This window comes from Dromiciops gliroides, chromosome 3 (assembly GCF_019393635.1).
Source record: "Dromiciops gliroides isolate mDroGli1 chromosome 3, mDroGli1.pri, whole genome shotgun sequence".
NCBI classification, from domain to species: domain Eukaryota; kingdom Metazoa; phylum Chordata; class Mammalia; order Microbiotheria; family Microbiotheriidae; genus Dromiciops; species Dromiciops gliroides.
In genome coordinates this window covers 536,535,922-536,548,327 of record NC_057863.1, presented here as the reverse complement: position 1 = coordinate 536,548,327, position 12,406 = coordinate 536,535,922, and the positions used below count along the sequence as shown (strand labels likewise).

At 37.9% G+C, this 12,406-nt stretch overlaps 1 pseudogene; it reads right to left on the bottom strand.

The window, feature by feature from the left end:
• LOC122747903 overlaps positions 1–12,406 on the bottom strand; it is a 28,325-nt pseudogene that overhangs the window by 2,659 nt on the left and 13,260 nt on the right.

The window sequence follows — 12,406 nt, the reverse complement described above, 5'->3', positions numbered from 1 at the left end:
TGACATCTCTCTCTCAGTCCCAAACTTCTCTCTGATTGCTGGTCTTACATCTTCAACTGCTCATTGGATATCTTGAACTGAATGCCTCATAGACATCTTCAACTCAACCCATCAAAAAACTAAAACCCATCTTTCTCCCCACCCCTAACCCCTTCCCCGTCTTCCTCACTTCATATTTTCTATTGAGGATGCCACCATCCTCCCTGTAACCAAGGGTCATCCTTCCCTCCTGGCTGTCTCTCAACTCTCTTAACCCCATCCAATCAGTTGTCCAATCCTGTCGTTTCTACTTTCATAACATTTGTCCTATCTGTCCCCTTCTCTCCTCTGAAACTCCCAGCACTTTGGTACAGGCCCTCTTCACCTCACACCTGGACTAGCCTCCTGGCTAATCTCTCTGAATCAAGTCTCTTCCCATTTCAGTCCATCTTCCACTTGGTTTGTCAAACTGATCTTCCTAAAGTACAAGTCTGACCATGTTACCCTCCTTAGTTTATAAATTCCAGTGATTTCCTTTTACCTCCAGGATTTAATATAAAATTCTCTATGTGGCATTTAAAGATCTTTAACATTTGGGCCCCTCCTACCTTTCCAGTTTTCTTAGTCCTTACTCCCTTTTACATACTCTGAGATCCAGTGACACTGGCCCTCTTGCTGATACTTATGCTAGACACCCCATCTCCAGATTCTGGGTGGGTTTTTTTGGTGAGGCAATTGGGGTTAAGTGACTTGCCCAGGGTCACACAGCTAGTAAGTGTCAAGTGTCTGAGGCTGGATTTGAACTCGGGTCCTCCTGAATCCAGGGCCAGTGCTCTAGCCACTGTGCCACCTTGATTCTGGGTGTTTTCACTGGATGTTCTGCATTTCTGGAATTTTCTCCTCACTTCTACCTTCCAATTTCCTTGGCTTCCTTCAAGTCTTAACTGAAAATCTTGCCTCCTTAAAGAAGCCTTTCTAAATCCCATTTTACGCTAGTGCCTTCCTTCTGCTGATTATCTCCAATTTATCCTGTATATCTTATTTGCCCATAACTATTTGCAAGTTGTCTCCCCATTAGATTGTAAGTTCCAGATCAGGAACTGTCTTTTACCCCTTTTTGTATCCCCACTGCTTAACAAAGTACCTGGCACATAGTAGGAACTTAATAAATGCTTGCTATCTAACTAGGTTCTGCCTATATTGCTTCCACTGACTGGAAATCTCCCTGAATCTCGAGGTGATCAAGTATCATTACAAATCTGGGAGACATTTTTGAATGAGACCTTTTTTAAAACAATTTGAGAGATTTCACAATCAAAGTACAAAATAAAAACCAGCCCAACTTAAAATGCAGAGAGAAAACATCTTTGAATAACTTAAGTTGTTTAACTTTAAAAATTCTTATTTAAAATATACTAAATCTAGAAAGAAACTGCAGAATAAGAGGGGTTAGGTGTAGTTATGACAACAAAAATTATGCAGTAAAGACAATGGCATAGATAAGAAGTCTATCTTAGATGGAAGACCCCCAATTATCTTCTTCTAACCTAACTTAAAAAAATTTAAAACAGTAAAAAGTAACTGCTTAACAAGATGCAAAACATTAAACCTTGTATATCTTGTTCAATCTCACTCCTCCACCTTTGAAGACAGGTCTTAAGAAAGTTCATTTCCTCTTCAGTGATTGTTCGTGGAGCTGGGTGCTCAGGCATTTTAGATGAAGGTCGGGAAGATGTAAATGGTTTATTTATCAGATCAGTTTGTAGTAAATTATCTTTTTCCAAAGAGGATGGAGGAACTTCAACTTTGCCAGAATATTCTTCTGCTCTAATACTAAAGGGGAAAAAAAAAGATCAGACTTCCAGTAAATTATTCCTTTCCAAGGAATAGTTCTGAACTAAGACTAAGTTACTCAAGATGGTAGCATTGGAGCTTCCCTTTTCTATTGAAACTAACTACTTCATGGAATATTGAGAGAACCAATTGGAAAGTTTCTAAGAACCATCTTTCCAAAGGAGACTCTTCTTTCAGACCAAATTAGATAGAGGCTTAAACATTGAAGTATTTACCCAACACAGGATCAGAAGCTGATCAAATTTCCCTTAACAATCTGGTCGTTATTCACTGTTGTCCAAAAGTAACAGAAATTTACAGATACCCAAAAAATATAGCTTCTCATTACTGCTGGGGGTTGCCATCAAAATCTGGCTACAGAATATAATTTCATTTAGCTTGAGCATTAAGAAATACTACCAAAGGCTAAGAATTGGAAATGGAGGGGATGACCATCAATTGGAGAATGGCTGAACAAGTTGTGATATATGATGTAATGGAATATGCTTGTGTTATAAGAAATGGCAAGCAGGATGCTTTCTGAAAAAACCTGGAAAGACTCACATGAACTAAGCAGAGTGAAGAGAAGAACCAGGAAAAGAACGCAAACAGTAACAGCAATACTATATGATGAACAACTGTGAATGACTTAACTCTTCTCAGCAATACAATGATCTAAGACAACCCCAAAGGACACATGATGAAAAATGCTATCCGCCTCAGAGAAAGAACTGATAGCATCTGAATACAGATTCAAGCATACTATTTTTTACTTTTGTTTTTTTTTAAAGTTGGAATTTTCTTCCACAAAATTACTGATATGGAAATATTTCACATGACTGCCCACGGATAACCTATATCAGACTGCTTGCCTTCTCAGTAAAGAGGCACATAATTTGAAAGTCAAAACTTAAAAAAAAATTACAAATGATAAAAATTGTTTTATATATATGTATATATATATAAATTATCAGTGTGTACTAATTATATCAAAACAAGAAGAAAAAAAAGGTTTATTACAACTGTCTGAACTCAGGGCTAAGACTGAAATTCTCTGTATGAGAACTGCCTTGAATTCTATGAACACTGAATAGCTTTGGAAATTAGCTTTTGCTGCAGATCTAATAACGTTTCTTAACAAACTCATCCTAAAATTATAAGGCAAAATAGTGCTTTTATTTGAAACTTGTACAAAGTAAAGTCAATTTGGCACCAACAACTAATAGTCTGAATCAGAAGTAACATCAAGCTGCTTGACATTTCCCATCCTGACAAAAGTTAAAATAAGCAAGATCTCCATTCCCATATAAATTTGTAGCAGGTATATTTTCCAAGCTTGAACAGTTCTAGCACTGTTTTTCAGACTAAGAGAAGAATGTAAATAGAATTATAAAACAATTAGAAATAGAATTCTAAGTAATTAATGGATTCAACTAAAATTATAGTCTCATAGACTTATATCGGTATATGGCAATACACATCATTTTTAAAGATGAAATAAATGTTATTTCATTACAAGATCAGCATTAATGGACGATTATTTGCAATTTATTTTGATGCTCAGGAATACTAACATTGAACCCCAAATAAGTGAAATGTTATTCCACCACCACCCCTCCCACCAAATTCCATTCATCTCATTAATAGATCTGTATTTTTAAAAAAAATCACACTCACTTATTATTACTATATTTTGGATTTCATCAATAAAAATATGGGGAAATTAGTTTTCTCTCTTATACCTACACAAGTACTTCCATATATAAGTATCTTCATAATAACCTTGTTTTTGCCTTTTAACCTGAAAAGCCTAAAATATTTACTATCTGGTCCTTTCAGAAAATGTTTGCCAACTCCTATACTATATCTAAGAAAGAGGCAGCTAGTTAGCACAGTGCGCATGGAGTCAGGAAGTCCTGAGTTCAAATCTAGCCTCCATTAGCTGTGTAACCTGGGGTGAGTCAGTCAACCTCTGCCTGCCTGTGTTTCCTCAACCATAAAATGGGTATAATAATAGCACCTACCTCCTGGAGTTGTTGTGAGGACCAAATGAGATAATATTTGTTAAGTGTCTGGCACAAAGTAAGTGCTAGGTAAATGCTTATTCTTTACACCCTGCACTCCCATTGATCCCTTCCCATTCATTATTTCTTTGGGTCCTCACAACAATCCTTCTGAGAAGGACCAGGTCAATAATTTCTCCAACATTTCATAGATGGAGAAATAGACTCAGATAACCCAAGTGGCAGAAGGTCAGCCAGCCACTCCATGGGAGTAAGTAGCTGCCTCCCTCCATCTTTTCTAGACATTCATATGGCACTCAAAGTCTCATCTCATTTGACCCTCACCCCACACGGGTGGATGCTAGGAGGTGGCACATGGCTCAGGGTCTTGGCCACATGACTAGACCATTAGAATAATAGAATTGAGGACATGCAGCAGCTTTGGAACTCCAAGCCTTGAGTTCTGTTCAGCTGCCCATGATTCAGCTTCTGAATTATTCAATGGCATAACACCCCACCCTAGCATGAAAAACCCAATTACCTCTTCTTGGCTGTCAGCTCAGAAATGGGGCAATGGAAAGATGAGGCTTGGCTAGAGTGAAGTGATTCCTTGGAAGGCTTGGTGCTGGCAAAATCAAGGACATATTTCAAGGACATAGGGGCAATCGAGCTGGGCCAGAGCCATACTTCACATACCTAGGAAACAACACAAACATGTGCTCTGAGAGCCAAAGTTGCTGCTGTGTTTTCTAAGACAAATCCAGGATCATTGCTGTGGAGACCTAATAGAAAGGGTCACACCAAAGCAGAATGAATATCTGGAGGACACAGGTAGAAGCCTGGGAAAAGTGCAGCATCCAGATAGAGAGCTATTCTGAAGTACAAGATCATGATAACCAACACAATTTTTTTATACCTCATGATGAATTCAGAAATTCAGAGTACTTCAACTGGGCTCCTACTCCCTAAGTCTAATGTCAGCTGCCCCATATTGCCAGTATGCCACAAAGTAGTTCTAGCCTGATGTGCATGATCTAAATATCTCAAAGGGAAATAAAGACTTTATTAGAGCTGCCAGGAAAGGCAAAACAATGAAGTTGGCCTATAGAAACAATGCAATGATCCGGCAGTGCCAATTATAACTGAACACTATGCAAAATAGAGTTAAGATTGTGTCTTAATTTGAAGGATTTTTTTCAGTTTCATCCACTCTTTCTAATATTTATAACTTTTCATTCCAATAGCAAATCCTGACTGTTATTTAGTCAGCAAATTTCAGGGTTTGACAGCTATGAGATGGGAATAGGTAGATATGGCATGGGATGGTCCAGCTATCTTGATCTAATGCCTTGCTTATAAAAGTAGCAGTAAAGAAATTAGCAGACTTGGGTTCTATTTCCAGCTCTGCCACTAACTTTTTTTGTGTGACTTTAGGCCAATCACTGATCCTCTCTGACACTCATTTTCCTTACCTGCACAATAAAAGGGATAGGGTTTAGATTCCCTCTAATGACATCTAAGATGCATTCTAGCTCTGAGATATGTTTATTTATAATTTCTTCACTATTTTATAAAAACAATGGAGTTAAGACATGCAATTCCACTTTAACTTTTTTTGTCCTCTGTGAAATTTTAAACCACACTTTAAAATTCTCAAGCTTATTAATAGGGGGGTGAAGGGAAAAGTACATTTAACATGGCTAGGAGCTATTTCTGATGCTATGTAGCAACGCAAAAAAATTCTCTAAAATAAGCCTGGTAATGGACCCTAACAATTTGTGAATAATATTTATTCTACTTTTTATCTTTTAGAGTCTTTACATTCTTGAGTTCTAAGCTGCAGATGACTTACCTTTCCAATTTTTGCTGCAGAACTTTAAATTCCTCTTTCAACTTCTGAATGCATTCTCTCTTAGTTCGAATATGTTCTTTGCTGCTATACATATACCTGTGATGATTATCATATATAATTTAAGAGAATAATAATCCCACAAAATGCTTTGTATGATATTTTAAAATTCCACTAAGTAGCAATTCTTTTTGGGAAATAAAAAGAACAAAATTAGTATTTTGAGTACATACATATGCTACCTGGCTTCCACATTTACCTTACTTTTTTCCCCCCTCCCAAATGCATTGAGAACCCTTCATTTAAAGTATACTTATTGGGGGCAGCTAGGTGGCACAGTAGATAGAGCAATGGCCCTGGAGTTAGGAGGACCCGAGTTCAAATGCGGCCTCAGACACTTAACACTTACTAGCTGTGTGACCCTGAGCAAGTCACTTAACCCCAATTGCCTCACCAAAAAAAAAAAAAGGAAAAAGATAAGGCATACTTATCTCTTTAGAGTTCAAAGGTCAGCACTGGAGGTAGCTTTGTAAACCATCGCCATCAGAAACAGAAGTTAAAAGGAAAAGAAAAATGAATTTCAGAAAAGAGCACTGCTCAGATTTAACATCAACAATTATGCTTCCCAAAACTTTCTTCTTTAAAACATCCAAGGAAATGGTCTCTTATAATGAAGCTCACTCAATGAAGTTAGTTAAATATTTCACAAAAGAAAGAATTTATAGTAAGTTCCATTTTATGCAATTTATCATTTACTACAATATAACTAAGGATGGGTGAACTGGCATGGACTCGTGCCAAGATAATGGATGCATACTGTAATGATTGGAATGATGCCACCTGCTGGAGACTTTCTGCACCATGAGGTGAACATCTCTAAGGGCAAGACCATGGGTCTTTTCTTTGGCGCCAGGAAGTGACGTTTGCTGGTGGGAGGAAGAAGGCGGAGCTGCGCGCTCTGACTCGCCCTTTTTCCTTTGGACTCTGGTGGAGAGCAGAGCTAGAAATGTGTTCTCCTTTTAATAGATGAATGTAGGCCTCTCTCTCTCTTTACCAAATTCTTATTCTCCTTAATAAATGCTTAAAAGCCTAACTCTTGCTAAAGTTTATAATTTATTGGCGACCACTCATTAGATATTTTAGACAAACTAGCTAGAATTTTGGCCTTAACAATACCAAGTAGCTAAGGCTAGTTTGTAAAGTAGCAAGCATTCAAACATCAATATAAATGAAAGTCATTGTTTCTCAATAGGATAAAGGGGGAAATATTGGGAATATAATGTGAAAAACAAGTATAATTCAATTATTATTTCTCACTGTTCACATTTCTGGCAATTATTTCAATTTCTACAGAGCTATCTGATAGTGGTAGTGAGAGACAATTTATTAAAATTACTAAAAAGTATTTAGTGAATGACCCAAGACAATCCCAAAGGACTAATGATGAAGCATACTATCCACCTCCAAAGAAAGAACTGCTATTGACTGAACACAGACTGAAGCATGCTATTTTTCACTCTTTCATTTTTTTTCTTTTATTCGAGTTTTCTGTACAAAATGACCAATATGGTAATGTTTTACATAATTATACACGTATAGCATATATCTGATTACTTACTGCCTTAGGGAGCAGGGGAGAAGAGGGAGGGAAGGAGAGATAGAATTTGGAACTCAAAACTTTTTTTTTTTGAAGCTTTAAACTTTTATTAGTGAATATAAGTTAAAAAACAAAAACAAACTCCTCCAGAAAGCTGGTTGTTTTCACATATTCACTTTGAAATTCCTCTGATTGTTTAAAGAGATACCTTTACTACCTCTGTGCCCCTCTCCTTAGTTTTAGGTCTACATTATGACCTGACAAACATTTGAAACAAAAAGACAAATAAATATTTTTACTACAGTACACGAGGAGTTGTTTCCATTTATCTAACAAGTATTCCTAATGGAACTTTGGCTACTTAGAAACATTTTCTTTTCTGGGACTGCTTGCTGCTTGATTTATTTGTGATACTTTCCTAATTGGTCTTTGGAATTTCTGGTGATTTGCACTCAGTGAAGAGTGGAAAAATGCATTCCAAGTCAAATTGATTTTAAGGAGGACTCATGAAGACAGACTGTTATGCCTTAGTCCTATCATTTCTAACAGTAGATGCTCAATGAGTTAAATAGAATTGAAGGGTGCTGAGTAAATAGTAGAATATAGGAAAAGGGTCTGGGTGGCCATTAGGCTACAGGTAAGAGCCTGTCTTTGGCTTCATCTCATCTGGGCCACTGAGAGCAGGTTAATATTGGTCCTCCTTGGAGCCCACTGGCTTCAGTTGCTGTAGGTGTTTTGCATATAATTTCTTCCCTGCAGAGAGATGCTATAGAAATCTCTGAAGGATTAAATATAAAGTTGGTTAACCACTGTTCCTAGATAACTAGTCAATATTCATTTCCAAGAGTAACTCCTTGAAGTCCTCAGACTAAGTGAACAGGCGGGCAGTCACAAGGGTACTTTACCCAAGGCTACTTCCTTCCTAGGTGCTATGATGAAAGGGATGGGGGTACAGCCCCTGACTAATAATATTAACTCGATTGCCTGTCATTTCTTTTGGTTTCCCAAGCTCTTCTGACTATTAGGGTCTGCTTTCTAAAAATGCAGATACCTTGGGGAAGCTAGGTGGCTCAGTGGATAGAGCACCAGCCCTGGAGTCAGGAGGACCTGTGGAACTCAAAACTTTAAATGAAAATGTTTATTATAAAAAAAATTTGGTGAGTGACCTGTTTTCATAGCACGGGAATGAAAGGACCTTGACCACATGGCTTGCCCTCAGACCCCTTCTCCTCATGGCGGAGCTTTCCTACAGTAGCTCTCCAGCAGGTGGCGTCATTCCAATTGTTACACCACACTGCCCCACAAAAAACCATAAACAAAAACAAAAAATGATTTTTGATATTGCACTAAACTCATGCTTCTTCCCCCTTACCAGCCCCCAGCCCCAACCTCTCATTCCCTGTCCTCTAAAAAAAAAATAATGCTAGGGCAGCTAGGTGGTATAATGGATAAAGAAAAGGCCCTGGATTCAGGAGGACCTGAGTTCAAACCTGGCCTCAGACACTTGACACTTACTAGCTGTGTGACCCTGGGCAAGTCACTTAACTCCAATTGTCTCACAAAAAACCAACCAAACAAACAAATAATGCTAAAAAGTAGAGGCCAGAGAATTTAATATTAAAAAAATGTGATAGGAAAAATATTTTATATGTCATATTAAAGAGTTAACCTCTGTACTTTTTTACCATCCAAAAATATGGAGGCAATAGGTTCCCCCTACTTAGGTATAGGTAAGCTTCGAAAGAAGAAAAACTGGATCACACTGAAAGCATGAGATATAGTAAATGGCTAAAGAATCTCTCAATTATAGTAAGCAATTTCTCTACCAAAAATATTCAGGATCACTGGCTCAAATAAATGAATTTTGCTCAAACACTGTTAAGTATCAAGTATATTAATACATTTTATTAAGTGATGTGAAAGAGTCCTCTGCCAAAGACCTCAGTTTTATTTAACTGGCACTTTATCCTTTGCAAAGCAAATGAAAACATCAAACTAACCTCTTGTCCATACTTCACTGAATGATCAGGAGGAAGCATCTCAATCTCTCCCTCCACCATGGCTCCTTCCAAACATTCATCTAAGTCCCGATAACCGTTTACCTGAAGAGGATACTGGCCAAAGGTTTCATTGTTGCAAAAAGTTTTACCTAGAAGAAAATTTGTCATGAAAAAAACAACACACCACCCTACCTCCACCATCTGCCTTCTGGTCCCCAAAACTCTATTGTACAGTATCTTTCTAGAATTGGAACAATTTCTGGTGAAATCAGGAAGTAGAAGTCACTTAATGTTTTATAGCAAGCATGCAGTTTAAATAAACACTGAAGTGGAGGACATTAACAATTTTCCCAAAGCAGAAGGTCCTTATAAAGCTGTCATTCCCAGAAGAGTGTGGCTTTGTATAGGACTAAAATTCTGAGGATGCAATATTAAAGAAATAAAAAGAACAAAAACTATAATAAAAGGAAAGATGTGTTCAACCAGATAATTTCACCTAGAACCTCCAATAATATATTCCAGATCATAAATCAGAGATCCAGAAGGGACAACCAATCAGAACACAGCATTTACCTTCATGAACCCCTTCAGTCAGGAAAGTGCCATAGAAAAGCTACACCATTGGGTTTTCGGATTTGTTCCTGGGACTGCTGCTTTCATAAAGGTAGAGAATTCTGCATCATATGGTCCATAACATCAAGCCCTCCTATTATTCAAAGGTGGAAGTTATTTAACTTCTACCAACCCCAAAAGAGCTACATATGTTCTAAGACAAATAACAGAACACTTTTGTGAAGCCTTTTCCACAAGTGCCTTCTACCCCAATGGCATGCACACAGGATACAAAATGAAAACCAGACTCTTTCCTACTTGTCTCACTTAAAATTGTTACTGGCGATCAATTTCCTAGTACCTGGAACACCTAGTACAAGGAACATCTGTTACCCATCACAAATTTCATTTCTGTCAAAACGAAAATGGCTAATGTTGCCCAACCCAGCCAACAGGAGTAACTTCAAAATGGTCACATATTAAGAGAAAGTTTCACCACTTTCTCAGAGACTAAATTAATGTCTTCATCAACAATTAATGCTACTATGGTCACACTCTAAGGAATTAATTGTGATTTGGGGTTTTCATTACATTATCTTTGCTTTATTATGGTCAGACTAAAAAAAGTAGGCTTGAAAGGCCCAAGAGAAGATGGGTGTTTTCTTTTTCTTTTCTTTTCTTTTTTTTTTTTTGCAGGGCAATGGGGGTTAAGTGACTTGCCCAGGGTCACACAGCTAGTACGTGTCAAGTGTCTGAGGCCGGATTTGAACTCAGGTACTCCTGAATCCAGGGCCAGTGCTTTATCCACTGCGCCACCTAGCCGTCCCTGGTGTTTTCTTTTGAGAGATAATTGAACAAACAAGAGGAGCTCTGACCACAGGGAACATTTATTGAAACATTGTTTCAAAAGCCTCCCTCTAATACCTTTTCCACGCCCACATGCCTCTGGCAAGATTATAATGGGGACAGACCTTGTGGGGTGTGCTGAACCAATAGGAGACTTAGCAGGTCTAAGAACGGCCCCTCCCCTTCCAGTGGGGGTGATGGTTGAGATTCAGTTAAGAGTCAGTTAGGGGTTGATGTTAGAGGGGTTAGAAGAAAAAGTGAGTTAGGGAGGATTCTGAGGTAAATGGTTAAGAAAGTCAGACATTTTAGAGGAGCTGCAGGTTTTTGACCTTCGGACCAAAACAGAAGAGGCTAGAGGTACAGATTTCGGTTGTGGTGAGTGAGTTTTTGGTTTTTAGGCAGAGCTAGCTTTTTTGAGCTAGCTGGGCTGGAGGCAGGTTTGGGTGCCTGGGGTTTTCTTTTTACCCCAGAAATTTATACATTGTTTATATATTGTTTCTAGTTCTATTACTCTCACTTATGTGATTCAGATAGTGTTTTAAACTTGTTCTCATTAATAAACTTTTATTTTTGAAAGAGGCTGTTTCTTTTCTTCAATATTAACTCTTCCTATACTAAATTTGCCCCTTATAACACCATACATTAATCTGTGTGCAACACAGGTGGTAGCTGTTCTAAAGCAGTAGCCAGGGACCATCAAGTCAAAGAATTGCAGACTTGGGATAGAGCTATCATCTCCGAGACAAGAGGAAAGGCAAAAATCTAATTGTGACTCTCAATAAATCTGTGTGGATAGTAAAATCTCTATGATTTGGTGAAAATTATTTATTTCTCCAAGAAAGCAGCCAGGATATATTTTTAAGATATCCTAATTCATAAAAGTTTGAAATTCTCTAGGGGGATGCTAGGGGTGAAAGAAAGAAAGAGATAGGAAAGTCAAATTCTTAATACTCACTTGACATTAACAGCAAGCTGGAATGCATCCTCCAGCCAATCTAGGAGCTTGTGGGTGAATTCACTAACGTCTGGCTGTAAGAGGCAAGAACAGCATGAACGTTAGATACATTCCTATGTTTAAGTGGAATAAAGGACTTCCTTTTACCCAACAAGTAGTAGAAAATTCTTACTATGTAGACCAGAACATGAATGCTTCTTTCTGTTCTTTATTCACAACACTCAATCTCTGTGTCTTTGCACTGGCTGACCCCCATGCATAGAACACGTTCCATATTCACCTTTGCCTTCCTGAATTCCTTTCTTCCCTTAAAAGGCAGGTCAAACACAGTCTTTCCTGATCCTCCTCCAAATGCTAGTGCCTTCCCTTTCCATAGTACCATGGATTTAACTATTTTGTGTGTTATGTGTGTAAATATATAAATCTATGAATATAAGCATTCCCTTATTAACTATATTTACTTGGCATGTAAGCTCACTAGGAGTAGGAGGTGTTTTATTCTTTGTCTTGCATACCCAATGCTTAGCACAGTGTGGAGCACACAATAAATACTTGTTGACTGATTGACCATGGCACTTACATTTTCTCCCTGCCTATTTTTACCACCATTCCTTCTCTTCTCCACTCTCCAAAACCTTTTTTCTTCTTCCTCCTTGATTGCCTATGCTTTAAGGCTGTCCATAAGCCACAAAAGCACCCGTATTAAACACCCATTTTTCAAAGCTAAAGCAGAGGCTGATCCTTAGAATAAAGCAAAAAGTCAGTGAAACTTCAACAAAGAATAACCAAAAG